At 49.1% G+C, this 13,013-nt stretch overlaps 1 pseudogene; it reads left to right on the top strand.

Moving 5' to 3' along the window:
- Positions 1-552: 552 nt before the first annotated feature.
- LOC119338562 lies at positions 553-3,532 on the top strand (annotated as a pseudogene).
- Positions 3,533-13,013: the final 9,481 nt, after the last annotated feature.

Genomic DNA, 13,013 nt, shown 5'->3' with positions numbered 1-13,013 from the left:
GGACCAAAGTGATTACCGGGTTGAGCTTTATACCAGGGATTCCTTGTGCATGAGAAGGGAGGCATGGAGCATTGCGTTAAGAGCGAATACTCATTGAGCAGTGAATATATGAGAAAATATCTAGTGCTACCAATCTTTAGGTGCTACCATGATACAAGATTTTGGGCCGTCGGATTCTCAGATCAGACGGCTCTCAACAACTCTGCAACGTTTGCAAAAAAGCCTACAAGGAGTCCAAAAATCACGCACAAGTCCATATAGGGAGAGTATCTGCTACCAAGACTTAGATGCTACCGTGATACGTGAATATATTATTAGGTACGATGTGTAAGCAACGTGTGCCTTTCAGTGATTCGTTTCCAAAAGACGACACACCGACGGGCACTCAATCGCCATGCATGCATGATACGATCCCACATGCACACGTAGAGCAGCACACGGCGGCCGGACTACCGGAGCAGAGCACTATAAAATACATGTATTGTACATGCTGCTCTGATCAGATTGTGCACAGCCAGTGCAGTATACATAATGTCTTCCCAGCCTAGAATCATGACGGCGACCAAGGAGGAACGGCAGCAAGACCTGGAGTTCCTGTGGAAGTGGCGCAAGTACCTGCTGCTGCTGGCCACACTGGTCGCCAGCGTCACCTACGGCGCCGGGCTCAACCCGCCGGGCGGCGTGTGGTCCGAGGACAACTACGCCCCAGAGCGGCACGTCGGCGCCGTCCACCCGCGGGCGCGAGCGCCGGTGTCCCCGGATGCGGCGGTCTACCCGAACCGCGTCGGCGACCCGGTGCTCGTGTCCACCTACTCGCGCAGGTACAATGCCTTCTTCTACTGCAACGCCGCCGCCTTCGTCTCGTCCCTGGTCGTCATCATGTTCCTGCTGGACCGCCGCATCAGCGGCAACCGAGCCGGCCTCGCCGTGCTCCAGATCGCCATGCTGCTCGACCTGCTCGCCCTCATGGCCGCCTTCTCCGCGGGGAGCTGCCGCGACGTGGTCGCCTCCATCTACGTCTCCGCGCTCTTCGCCCTCGTCTTCGCCTGCGTCGCCATCCTCGTCGGCGTGGAGAGACTCTGCAAGGAGTCGCCGGACTCCGGACCTTTCTCGATCACGGTAGAGAACCTTAACCTCAAAGAGCGGCGCAAGATGCTGCTGCTGCTCGCCACCTTCGCGACGCCGCTGACGTACGCCGCGGGCCTGGCGCCTCCGGGAGGCTTCTGGAGCGAGAGCGTGGCCGAGCACCACGCCGGCGCGCCGCTGCTGCACGACGGGCGCTACAAGATCCGCTACCACGCATTCTTCTACGCCAATGCCAACTCCTTCGTCGCCTCCCTCGCCATCATCATGCTGCTCATGAGCAGGACGCTGAGCGACCACCTCACCCGGTACCACGCGCTGTTTGTGTGCGTCATGGTGGAGCTGCTGGGCCTCATGGCCGCCTACGCCGCCGGGAGCTGCAGGCGGCCCACCACGACTGTGTACGTCGTGTCCCTCGTCGGCGTCGTGCTCCTCTACATTGTGCTGGTGCCGGTGTTCAGGGGATGCCGGATATCTCGGATAACCACGTAATCAAGCTCAGACACACTCCGCCAGCTTCGTTTCCATAATTTTTTTTCCATAACTAGTTGAGCTAATTCATGTCATTTGGATTGTAAAGTGAAAGGAGGACAACCCCCGTCCATGATGGGCAGGAAGAGAAGCTGGAGCAGTCGCGGTCGCTGGTTCTGCTGATGGCCACGTTGGCGGCGACGGTGACTTACCAGGCAGGGCTGAGTCCGCCGGGCGGCGTCTGGCCGGAAGGGCATCCGGATCACACCGCGGGGAACCCGGTTCTCCAGGACATGCACCCCACGAGGTACAAGGTGTTCTACCACTGCAACACGGCGGCGTTCGTGGCGTCGGTGGTCGTCATCATCATCGTGCAGAGCAAGGAGCTGAGCGCCGCCGGGCGCTTCGCGCTCAACACGGTCATGATACTGGACCTGTTCGGCCTTATGGGCGCCTACGTCGCCGGGAGCTGCCGGGATAACACCACCACCATCTACGTGTCCGCCCTGGCCGTCACCGTCTTTGTCTACATCATCACCAAAGTCGTGGCGTTCGCGGTTGGAGGCAAGGAGAGCGCGCCCACACGGTGGTTGCGAAGAATGTGGGGTAATGTTGTACACGCGTTGCTCCATCTGTCGTGGCGGCAAGGAGGAGAACCAACTCATTCTCCGGCCTCCGAGTCCGAGAGGAAGCGTATTGAAGAAAAAGCGCTCGAGAGGAGGCGTAAGTTCTTGCTGCAGCTCGCCATCCTGGCCGCCACCGTCACCTACCAGACCGGACTAAACCCTCCCGGCGGGTTCTGGCCAGAGACAGAGAGCAAGGGCGAAAGATCGCTAATCGCCGGCGACCCGGTTCTCCTCGACCACTACGGGAGCAGGTATGAGGTGTTCTTCTACTGCAACGCGACGGGCTTCATGGTGTCCCTCGCCGTCATTCTCATCCTGATGAACCCGAAACTATACAAGAAGAGCATCCAGAGCAACGCTCTCCACGTCTGCATCATCGTCGGGCTGCTCGGCCTCATGGGTGCCTACGCTGCCGGTAGCTGCCGGCTGCTGCGCACCTCAATCTATGTCTTCGCGCTCGTGGCCGCGGTGGTCGCGTTCCTCGTCCTGCAGATCCTGTTTTACCTGTACGCCGACTCCCCACATTTGTCACAGAGGATATGCCTGAAGGGGCTGCTCGAGCAGCTGTCGCCGTCGTCGGCACCGACGGGGGCGGGCGGCGAGGACGAAGGCGACTGGCGTCAACAAGAACGATACCAACTGCGCAAGTCCCTGATGCTGCTCGGCATCCTCGCGGCGAGCGTGACCTACCAGGCGGGTCTCGCGCCTCCCGGCGGCACGTGGGGCGACGATGATATGGCGTCCTCCCCGTTGCCGTCGCCGTCGCTTTCACCACCGCCGTCGGCTGCATGCCTGTCCCATGCCGGCAACCCGATCCTACTCGACACCAACCCGCAACGGTACCAGGCCTTCTTCTACTGCAACGCGACATCGTTCGTGGCCTCCATCGTGGTCATCATGCTGGCACTGCAATACACCCTCAACGAGCGCTTCGCTCCGCCGTGGGCGATGCATAGCCTGCAGACCGTCATGGTGCTGGACCTGCTCGGCCTGCTGGGTGCCTACGCCGCCGGCAGCTGCAGGGACTGGGAGACGTCTGCGTACGTCATCGCACTCGTGGCCGCAGTGGTCGCCTTCATCACGATCTACATCCTGCTGTCATTCGACGAAGTGCGAGGGAAGGCCGAGGAGCTCACGGTGTGGAAGTACTTTTCTGGAAAGAAGGAAAAGGTGTTAAATTGCTTGGGAGCAAGCAATGATGATGATGATCAATCAGCCGCAACCGTAACGGTCACCCGTGTGTAACTAATTAGTTTACTACTTGTTTATGTTCCTTTGATTTGCATTTTTTCCTGATAACTCCCTTGATTTGCATTTTTCCTGATAATTCCCTTGATTTGCAGTGCTGCTAATCAGGAAATTTGTGCTTGTTTTATATTGTACACCTTATGCCTATGTGCTTCCTATGCGATCTACAAATTATGTTTGATTTGATTTGGCTTGTATATGAACTATATAAAATTTTAGTAGTAATTCAATTCAGTTGTTCAATTGTGTAGACTTTTTGCATGGCAGTAATACGTTTTTTACTCGAAATTTGCATAGTAATACATGTCTTATTTATATCATAAGGATCATAGTACAAGCAAAATACTCATTGACCTGACAAAACTGAAAAGGAAGCTGAACGCTAGTTTTTACGCAAGGGAACAACAGTCAGAAGGAAAATCACAATTAGAACTATAAAATCCCTTGAGCTTGACACCAACGTCCGTCACCTGCCTTCGGCACCACCACAGTAGCCACCAAAGGAAAAAAGATGACAGATCACCTCATCACCCGAGCTCGGCGCGGCTCCATCGCTCATATGCAGCTTTGCGGACCTCCAAGATGGCTCACAAAAGCGAGGTCATTATCGTTGAACGGATCAGATCGAGCAACACACCGGACACGCCATCGAACTCTAGAACTGAGATGTCAGAGAAGGAAGCCATACCTGCCAGCCACAAACCATGAAATCAACACATGATACACCATCTTCCAGATGCCGCCAATGCATACCACAATATGCATCCGCTCCTGGACTATCTCCCAAGCCCCACGCAAGCGCTGGAGCAAACGTCGTCACAACGGCGGAGCCCAAGGGTACAAGTCCACCATGAGGATGCCGCCACCATCACGCCATCCTTACTTGAACAGACTGGTTTCCAAATCCATTCCCAACCATAGGACCAATCGCCTCGTCGGGAAGGGATCTGAAGCTTCTTTATTCAGCGGCGACATCGCTGCCGCCGAAGCCGGGAAGATGAACGACCCAAAAATCTAATGTACTAAGGCCTAACCTAAAGCTAAATAGTGAGGGGTGAAAATACGGTGTGGACCGATTGTTTTCCTGCAGAGACACCAACTTTTGAAGAAAACACGCCAAAAGGATATCCTAGATTTAATACTTATATTAAGTAAAACAAAAGTCAGTACAATGAAAACACAAATGAACATTTTTGTACATTGTATAAACTGCGCGGACATTATGTACATTGCTCAAACTTTTTTAAACAGCGCGGCCATTTTTGTACATTTTATAAACATTTTTCTAACATATCATGAACATGTTTCTGAAATGTGTGAACATTTCTTAAGTTTTATCGTATTTTTTAATGCTACACAAAATTTTATTTACACAAACATTTTTAAACATTGTATGAACGTTTTTAAAATGTTATGTACATTATTTTTGAAACACATGACGTTTTTAAAAGTCACAACACTTTTTGGAATGCTATCAACATTTTTTAAGTTACATTACAATTATTTTAGCACTGTTTTTAAAAAACTAGAACAATGCCCGTGCGTTGCAACGGGATATAAATATTCTAGTACGTTAGCTTGTGGTTTACCTACTCATAATATGCGATTGTGGAAATAAATGTTCATCAAATTATGTGTGTGATTTATCTTATATTTTAATCATAAATAATTTACCTGCCTATAATATGTGGTTTTGTAAATAAATGTTTATCAAATTGTGCCGATGATTTGTCTTATATTTTGATTAGAAGTTTGGTAAGTAAATTAAAGTGAAACTGATTCAGAAGATAAGTAAATTAAGGTGATTGATTATTATATGGGGAAGGTTGGACGAAGGGAGGTGGAAAGAGAGGTGAAACGGGAACCTTATGTTAACAAAAAAAAACTAACAGATAGAAAAACAGAGAAGAAAAATTAACAAAAATGGATTAAGCAACTTGCACGGCACGTTACCAGCGACGCCTGAGGCAAGACGGGCTTGTGTCTCGCTATAAGCCAGACAAAGCTGCTCCCATATTTCTCGCCCATTGAGAGACCTAAGTTTTTCTTCAAGGAACAACACACATTATTCAAACTTTAAGGTTCAACGGAATACAAATATTGGCGGGAGGGTTAGATAACCAAACATGCCAGCCAACCTCAAGCGAGGTCGCCATTCTAGCTAATATGTGAGCCTCCTCATTACATGTGCGCTGCTCATGGCATATTTCACATGCCAAAAACTTTAACTTGCTTGCCTTGATCTCACGAAGAATCATGCAATAATATCCTCTGTTGTTTTTCATGTGTAGATCTTTTACCAGCTCGAAGCAATCTGAAGCAACTCTAATCTTGGTAAGAGCCAGGTCTTCTCCTAGAGCAAAAGCTTATCTGCAAGCATACTGGGCTGGTCTAGTACTGTAGCTGGCATGCAAGGTTTTTCCTCTATTTTTTTTATCGTTTTTCTAACGTTCTTACCTAGTTCCTTTCCTTTTTTTTTCTTTTTTTCGGGTTTCATTGTTTCTTTCTTCACTTTTCACCAGCTTTCTTTGGGTTTTCCTACTTTTTTTCAACACATGTCTAATTTTTCATACACACTGTACATACTTCGTATGCACCAGGAACATTTTTTACTCACATTTCCCATTTCCCAAACACATGATTAGCATTTTTTTTCAAAGATATTTATATTGTCTACTTTTTTCCATAGATAACAAATTTTTCGTATAAAACTAAAAAAATACTATACACATTTAACATTTTCCAAATACACGATTACATTTTTCCAAATATATATTTTCAAACCTTTTTGGGGTGCGTGCTAAACATTTTGCAAACACGTTGAATCATTTTTTTAATGATATGAAACATTTTCTTTAAACTATGCTAACATTTTTACATTGTATAATTTTTTTTCTTGAAATGTCATAACATATTTCTGAAATGTATGAACATTTTTTAAAATCTAACGTACACATTTTTGATTGGCACAAATTTGTTTTGAATTTTACGGACATTCTCCTTTGCATTGTATACATTTTTAAAATGTAACATACACATCTTTCAATGGTACGCATTTGTTTTGAATTACACAAACAATCTTTTTTACATTGTATAACAATTTTAAAATGTAACATACACATTTTTGAAGGGTACAAATTTGTTTTGAATTACACTAACGATTTTTTTACATTGTATAATAATAAATTAGTCTTTTTGCAATATACTGTATGTATTTTAAAATATAAACAAAAGTAAAAAAAAACATGTGAGTACTAGGCCGGTGCACTACCGGCAAATAGTGAGACATAGCTGCACCCTTTGCGTGATGCTTATCATATTTGGCTTTTTTGGCAATGATTTGAAGTTGGAAACAAATTATTAGGGACTCTAGCACGCCTATGTTGCTAAGTGCTAGTGTTTTGGCCCGTCTGCGATGATTTGTTTCTCTTTTTCACTGTCCAGATTGAACTGTTTCAGTGAAATTTCGTTTAAAATGGACCCTAAATTCTGTGATCATTACGTTACTGCCTCATGAGCTGGTGCTTGGGTCTAGCTTAGGACAACTTTGATAGCAGGAAATAGGATAGGTAGACCTTACAGACAGAATATGCCACGAACGACGTTGCGTTACAGTAGAAGAAGGCCTGGTATTGTTCCGGGTTAGTGTCGAGCAAGATCGGGATGCTGGCATGGGAGAGGTATGCAGCCGACGGAGATGGAGAAAACGACGACTCCTTCAGGTTATAGCCGGACTTTGTCCTCGGGCAACAAGCCGGAGCAACGCCACGCGGCGTTCACAACCCCACCGGAGAAGATGCCCTTCAGGCTGTTGGGTTTTCACGCAATTCTGTATGGGACCTAGTCTTCAGTCTGACATTTACGGACGCGCCCGTGCCTTTCTATATTCGCCCTATATTTGAATCAGATATAAGAGGTGTTAATTAGTCCGGACATTTGAGACCCGCTAGAGTTCGACCGTATGAGGGCAACCGGACTTGGTTTGTTAGGTCAGTGCTCATGTGGAATGTCAGGGGCCTTAACAAGCCGGTTGCAGATGCTCTTACCCATGCAGTGACGAACGATGTCAAGAGATACAACTTCCAGTTTGGACTCCTCGAAACATACGACAGATGGTTTGGCCGTAGCTACAAACTGTGAGATGGCCGTCCTCCTAGCCGGCGTGTTAAGGCCCCTAACATTCCACACGAAAACTGACCGGGTACTTCTCAAAAAATACAATCCACACCCAGACACCTCAATTATCATATCTCAAATTCATACAAACTCATGCAACTACGTTGATGCATACGCATCGTCGGCTACTCCATCACATTATACTAAACATGCCATCTGACTATCAAATATGGCATGTTTTGCTATGGTGGAGTTCATCCACGGCTGCCCTTGTCGTCCTTCTCGCGGAAGTACTGGTCGAAGACGCAGTATGGATCGAGCCGGATCTGCTCGTCGCCGTCGTTGTCCTCCTTCTCCTCCTTTGGTGGCAGTCTGGCCATGGCACGGACCGCCCGATTCTGCTCACGGGCGAGGGCGCGTGTGTTCCTCCGCTGCTGTTTCTTCATAATGTGGGCGTGGATGGCTTCCTTCTCTGTGTACGCCTGCGCCACCACATCAGCCGCCTCCGCCATTTCTGCCGCGATATGGGCCTCGGCGGCCCTTACCCTCTCCTTCCCACGGCGGGCCGCCCGTTCCCGGTGGGACTCATACTCTGCATGATCGGTGATGGGGAAGGAGAGATGTTCCAGTCGGGAACGCGAGGATCCAGCACCAGAGGACCCGAGACACCCAGTGAACCGACGCTATGGCGTCGCGGCGGACGGATGCGTCCGTCGGTCAGCAATGCGGACTGCCATTGCCTCCTCCAACCCACATGGGACGACATCCCAGTCGACGGATCCGGACTGGTCGGAGTCCGATCTGCTGTCTGCCATGGTGGAGAAGGTCGCAAACCACCGAAGGTGAGCTCAGGTAGTGGATGGGGTGAAAGGGAGTGGAGTGAAGTGGCTAGGGTTTGGTCTGGCGAGAGGATGGCGACGAATATAAGTGGGGTCGGGTGGGCTAGCTTGAGTCAAGTCCGACGTGGTGGGCGTGCCCGGGCATGCCCGAGCGCCCCATATTTGGGCCGGATATAGGGCGCCGGTCAGTCCATACGTTTGAGGGCCGTTTGAGAGGCCTGTCTGGGTCAAAAAATCGTGACCAGACAGTGACCAGGCGGCCTGGCTGGGCGTTTGAGACGGGATTAAGAGGTCCAATTGGTTGTAGATGCTATTAGCTCTGTGACATTCATAAAGTGGTAGTACTAGCGGTAAGTCGGTAACAGAAGAATCGCAAATTACACAGAAAGTTTTCCCCAAACCCTAAAAAACGCTGGCGGCGCCGGAGGTGATTAGGGTTTGACGTGGATCCAACTCTCCCCGATGATTTGTCGCCGGTGCAAGCGAGGCAGGAGAGCGGCAAGCTCTCTGGGCTCATGGCTGCCCCCAGCGCCACGGGCTCTGGGGAGGGGAGCGATCCCCTGGCGGGATGCGCCGCCAGGGGGAAACTTGAGGAGGCCCTTGGGAAGCTTGACATATCTGAGGAAGAGGCTACTCCTCTGATCCTTGACGATCGCTGCTACGTCTTGAGCTTGCGTTGGTTTTCCTTGAATAGGAAAGGGTCATGCAGCAAAGTAGCGTAAGTATTTCCCTCAGTTTTTGAGAACCAAGGTATCAATCCAGTAGGAGGCTCCACAAAAGTCTCACGCACCTACACAAACAAACAAGAACCTCGCAACCAACGCAATAAAGGGGTTGTCAATCCCTTCACGGCCACTTGCGAAAGTGAGATCTGATAGAGATAATATGATAAGATAAATATTTTTGGTATTTTATGATATAGACTAGAAAGTAAAAGATGCAAATAAAAGTAGATGGAAAACTTATATGATAGAAGATAGACCCGGGGGCCATAGGTTTCACTAGTGGCTTCTCTCAAGATAGCATAAGTATTACAGTGGGTGAACAAATTACTGTCGAGCAATTGATAGAAAAGCGCATAGTTATGAGATTATCTAGGCATGATCATGTATATAGGCATCACGTCCATGACAAGTAGACCGACTCCTGCCTGCATCTACTACTATTACTCCACACATCGACCGACTCCTGCCTGCATCTAGAGTATTAAGTTCATGAAGAACAGAGTAACGCATTAAGAAAGATGACATGATGTAGAGGGATAAACTCATACAATGTGATATAAACCCCATCTTTTTATCCTCGATGGCAACAATACAATACTTGCCTTGTTGCCCCTGCTGTCACTGGGAAAGGACACCGCAAAATTGAACCCAAAGCTAAGCACTTCTCCCATTGCAAGAAAGATCAATCTAGTAGGCCAAACCAAACTGATAATTCAAAGAGACTTGCAAAGATAACTTAATCACACATAAAAGAATTCAGAGGAGATTCAAATATTTCTCATAGATAAACTTGATCATAAACCCACAATGCATCAGATCTCGACAAACACACTTCAAAAAGAGTTACATCGAATAGATCTCCAAGAAGATCGAGAAGAACTTTGTATTGAGATTGAAAGAGAAAGAAGAAGCCATCTAGCTAATAACTATGGACCCGAATGTCTGTGGTAAACTACTCACAACTCATAGGAGAGGCCTTGGAGATGATGTAGAGGCCCTCCATGGTCGATTCCCCCTCCAGCGGAGCGCTGACGAACGCTCCAAGATGGGATATCGCGGACACAGAAGGTTGCAGCGGTGGAAATAGTTTTCCGTGGTGCTCCTGGATGTTTTCGGGGTCCGTGGATATATATAGGAGGAAGAAGTAGGTTGGTGGACGCTCGACGGGCCCACGAGGGTGGGGGGTGCACCGGGCACCCTCGTGGCCGCCTCCTCTGTTGCTTGACGTCCACTCCAAGTCCCGTGGATTGCGTTTGTTCCAAAAAGATCGCTCCCGAAGGTTTCATTCAGTTTGGACTCCGTTTGATATTCCTTTTCTTCGAAACACTGAAATAGGCAAAAAAACAGAAATTCGGGCTGGTCCTCCGGTTAGTAGGTTAGTCCCAAAAATGATATAAAAGTGTAAAGTAAAGCCCATAAACATCCAAAACGGGTAATATGATAGCATGGAACAATCAAACTTAATTCCTGCTCGTCCTCGGGTAGGTAAATGATAAAAACGGGTTGGAGACATATCAAGCATCCCCAAACTTAATTTCTGCTCATCCTCGAGTAGGTAAATGATAAAAACATAATTTTTGATGTGGAATGCTACCTAGCATAATTCTCAATGTAATTTTCTTTATTGTGGCATGAATGTTCAGATCCAAATGGTTAAAAATAAAAGTTAATATTGACATAAGAAATAGTAATACTTCAATCATACTAATCAAAGCAATCATGTCTTCTCAAAATAACATGGCTAAAGAAAGTTCATCCCTACAAAATCATATAGTTTGGTCATTGAGGGAGTCCTGGATTAGGGGGTGTCCGGATGGCCAGACTATGACCTTTGGCCGGACTCCCGGACTATGAAGATACAAGATTGAAGACTTCGTCCCGTGTCCGGATAGGACTTTCCTTGGCGTGGAAGGCAAGCTTGGCAATATGATATGAAGATCTCCTCCCATTTTAACCGACTCTATGTAACCCTAGCCCTCTCCGGTATCTATATAAACCGGAGAGTTTTAGTCCGTAGGACGAACAACAATCATACCATAGGCTAGCTTCTAGGGTTTAGCCTCTGTGTCGTCACCTTTAGGCCCGATGGCTCCTTCGATCATCAACCGCGACGCGGTCCAGGGTGAGACCTTTCTCCCCAGACAGATCTTTGTATTCGGTGCGGGCCAATTCGCTTGGCCATCTGGAGCAGATCGAAAGCTACGCCCCTGGCCATTAGGTTAGGTTTGAAAGCTTAAACTACACGGCCGACATCCGCGGGGACTTGATCTTCGACGGATTCGAGCCACGGCCGAGCGTGCCGCACTGTCATGATGGGCATGATCTAGCTCTGCCGCCGGACAGCGCCCAGAGCGCCGCTCAGGTGTCCGCTCCGATCATTAGCTCGGAGCCGACTACGCCAGTCGGGGACGGACGGTTGGACGCCGCCCCAGGAGCCGCAGTCTCTACGGCGATAGAGCCGAATACCAGCCTAGTCCTTTGCGAGGCCTATGACTCCAAGGTGCCGGACTCTGTTTCGGACTCCGAATCTTCCGCACCCCTTCCGATCGAACCCTATTGGGCTCCGATCATGGAGTTCACCGCCGCGGACATCTTTCAGCACTCACCCTTTGGCGATATCCTGAATTCACTAAAGTCTCTCTCTTTGTCAGGAGAGCCCTGGCCGGACTATGGTCAGCATGGTTGGGATGCGGACGACGAAGAAATTCGAAACCCACCCACCACTCACTTTGTAGCCACTGTCGACGATCTAACCGACATGCTAGACTTCGACTCCGAAGACATCGACGGTATGGATGCCGATGAAGGAGACAACCAAGAACCAGCACCTATAGGGCACTGGAAAGCCACCTCGTCATATGACATATACATGGTGGACACCCCCAAATCAGGGGATGGCAATGAAAAAACGGAGGACGACCCCTCCAAGAAGCAACCCAAGCGCCGACGTCAGCGGTGCCGCTCTAAATCCCGCCAAAGCAAAAATGGCGAGTCCGGCACTAGAGACAACAACACCCGGACAGTGCCGAAGACAACCCCCTCCAGAAGGATTCAGGGCAGGAGGATGGAGGAGCCAGCCCTCATGAGAGAGCGGCAGACAGGGAGGTCGAGGATGACAATTATATGCCTCCCTCCGAAGACGAGGCAAGCCTCGACGACGACGAATTCGTCGTGCCAGAGGATCCCGTCGAACAAGAGCGTTTCAAATGCAGGCTTATGGCCACGACAAGCAGCCTCAAGAAAAAACAGCGGCAACTTAGAGCTGACCAAGACTTGCTAGCCGACAGATGGACTGAAGTCCTGGCGGCCGAAGAGTATAAACTCGAGCGCCCCTCCAAGAGCTACCCAAGCTGCTACCCCAACTAGAGGAGGAAGCAACTAAACCTACCTCACCAGCGTACGATGCGCCCGATCAGCCACCCCGTGGCCGCGACAGAGAGGCCTTTCGGCCCTCAACTCAAGCAGCACCCCGGCACCGCTCCAAAAATACCAGAGCACGGGGAAACGCAACAGACCTGCGAGACATATTGGAGGATAAGGCAAGGCAAACAAGATCGATCTACGGATCGCGTGGGCGCCCCATGCCACGTGACGATAACCGTCATGCCGGATATGATAAATACGACTAGGCTGAACACAACAGACAAAGCTCATCCGAGCTACGTTGTGATATAGCCCAGTACAGGGGCGCCGCACACCCACTATGCTTCACAGATGAAGTAATGGATCATCAAATCCCCGAGGGTTTTAAACCCGTAAACATCGAATCATACGATGTCACAACAGATCCTGCGGTATGGATCGAGGATTATCTCCTTCATATCCACATGGCCCGTGGTGATGATCTACACGCCATCAAATACCTCCCACTCAAGCTTAAAGGACCAGCTCGGCATTGGCTTAAC

Source organism: Triticum dicoccoides, chromosome 7B (assembly GCF_002162155.2).
Source record: "Triticum dicoccoides isolate Atlit2015 ecotype Zavitan chromosome 7B, WEW_v2.0, whole genome shotgun sequence".
NCBI lineage: Eukaryota > Viridiplantae > Streptophyta > Magnoliopsida > Poales > Poaceae > Triticum > Triticum dicoccoides.
The sequence above is the reverse complement of the archived record's forward strand: the minus strand, read 5'-3'. Positions and strand labels throughout refer to the sequence as shown.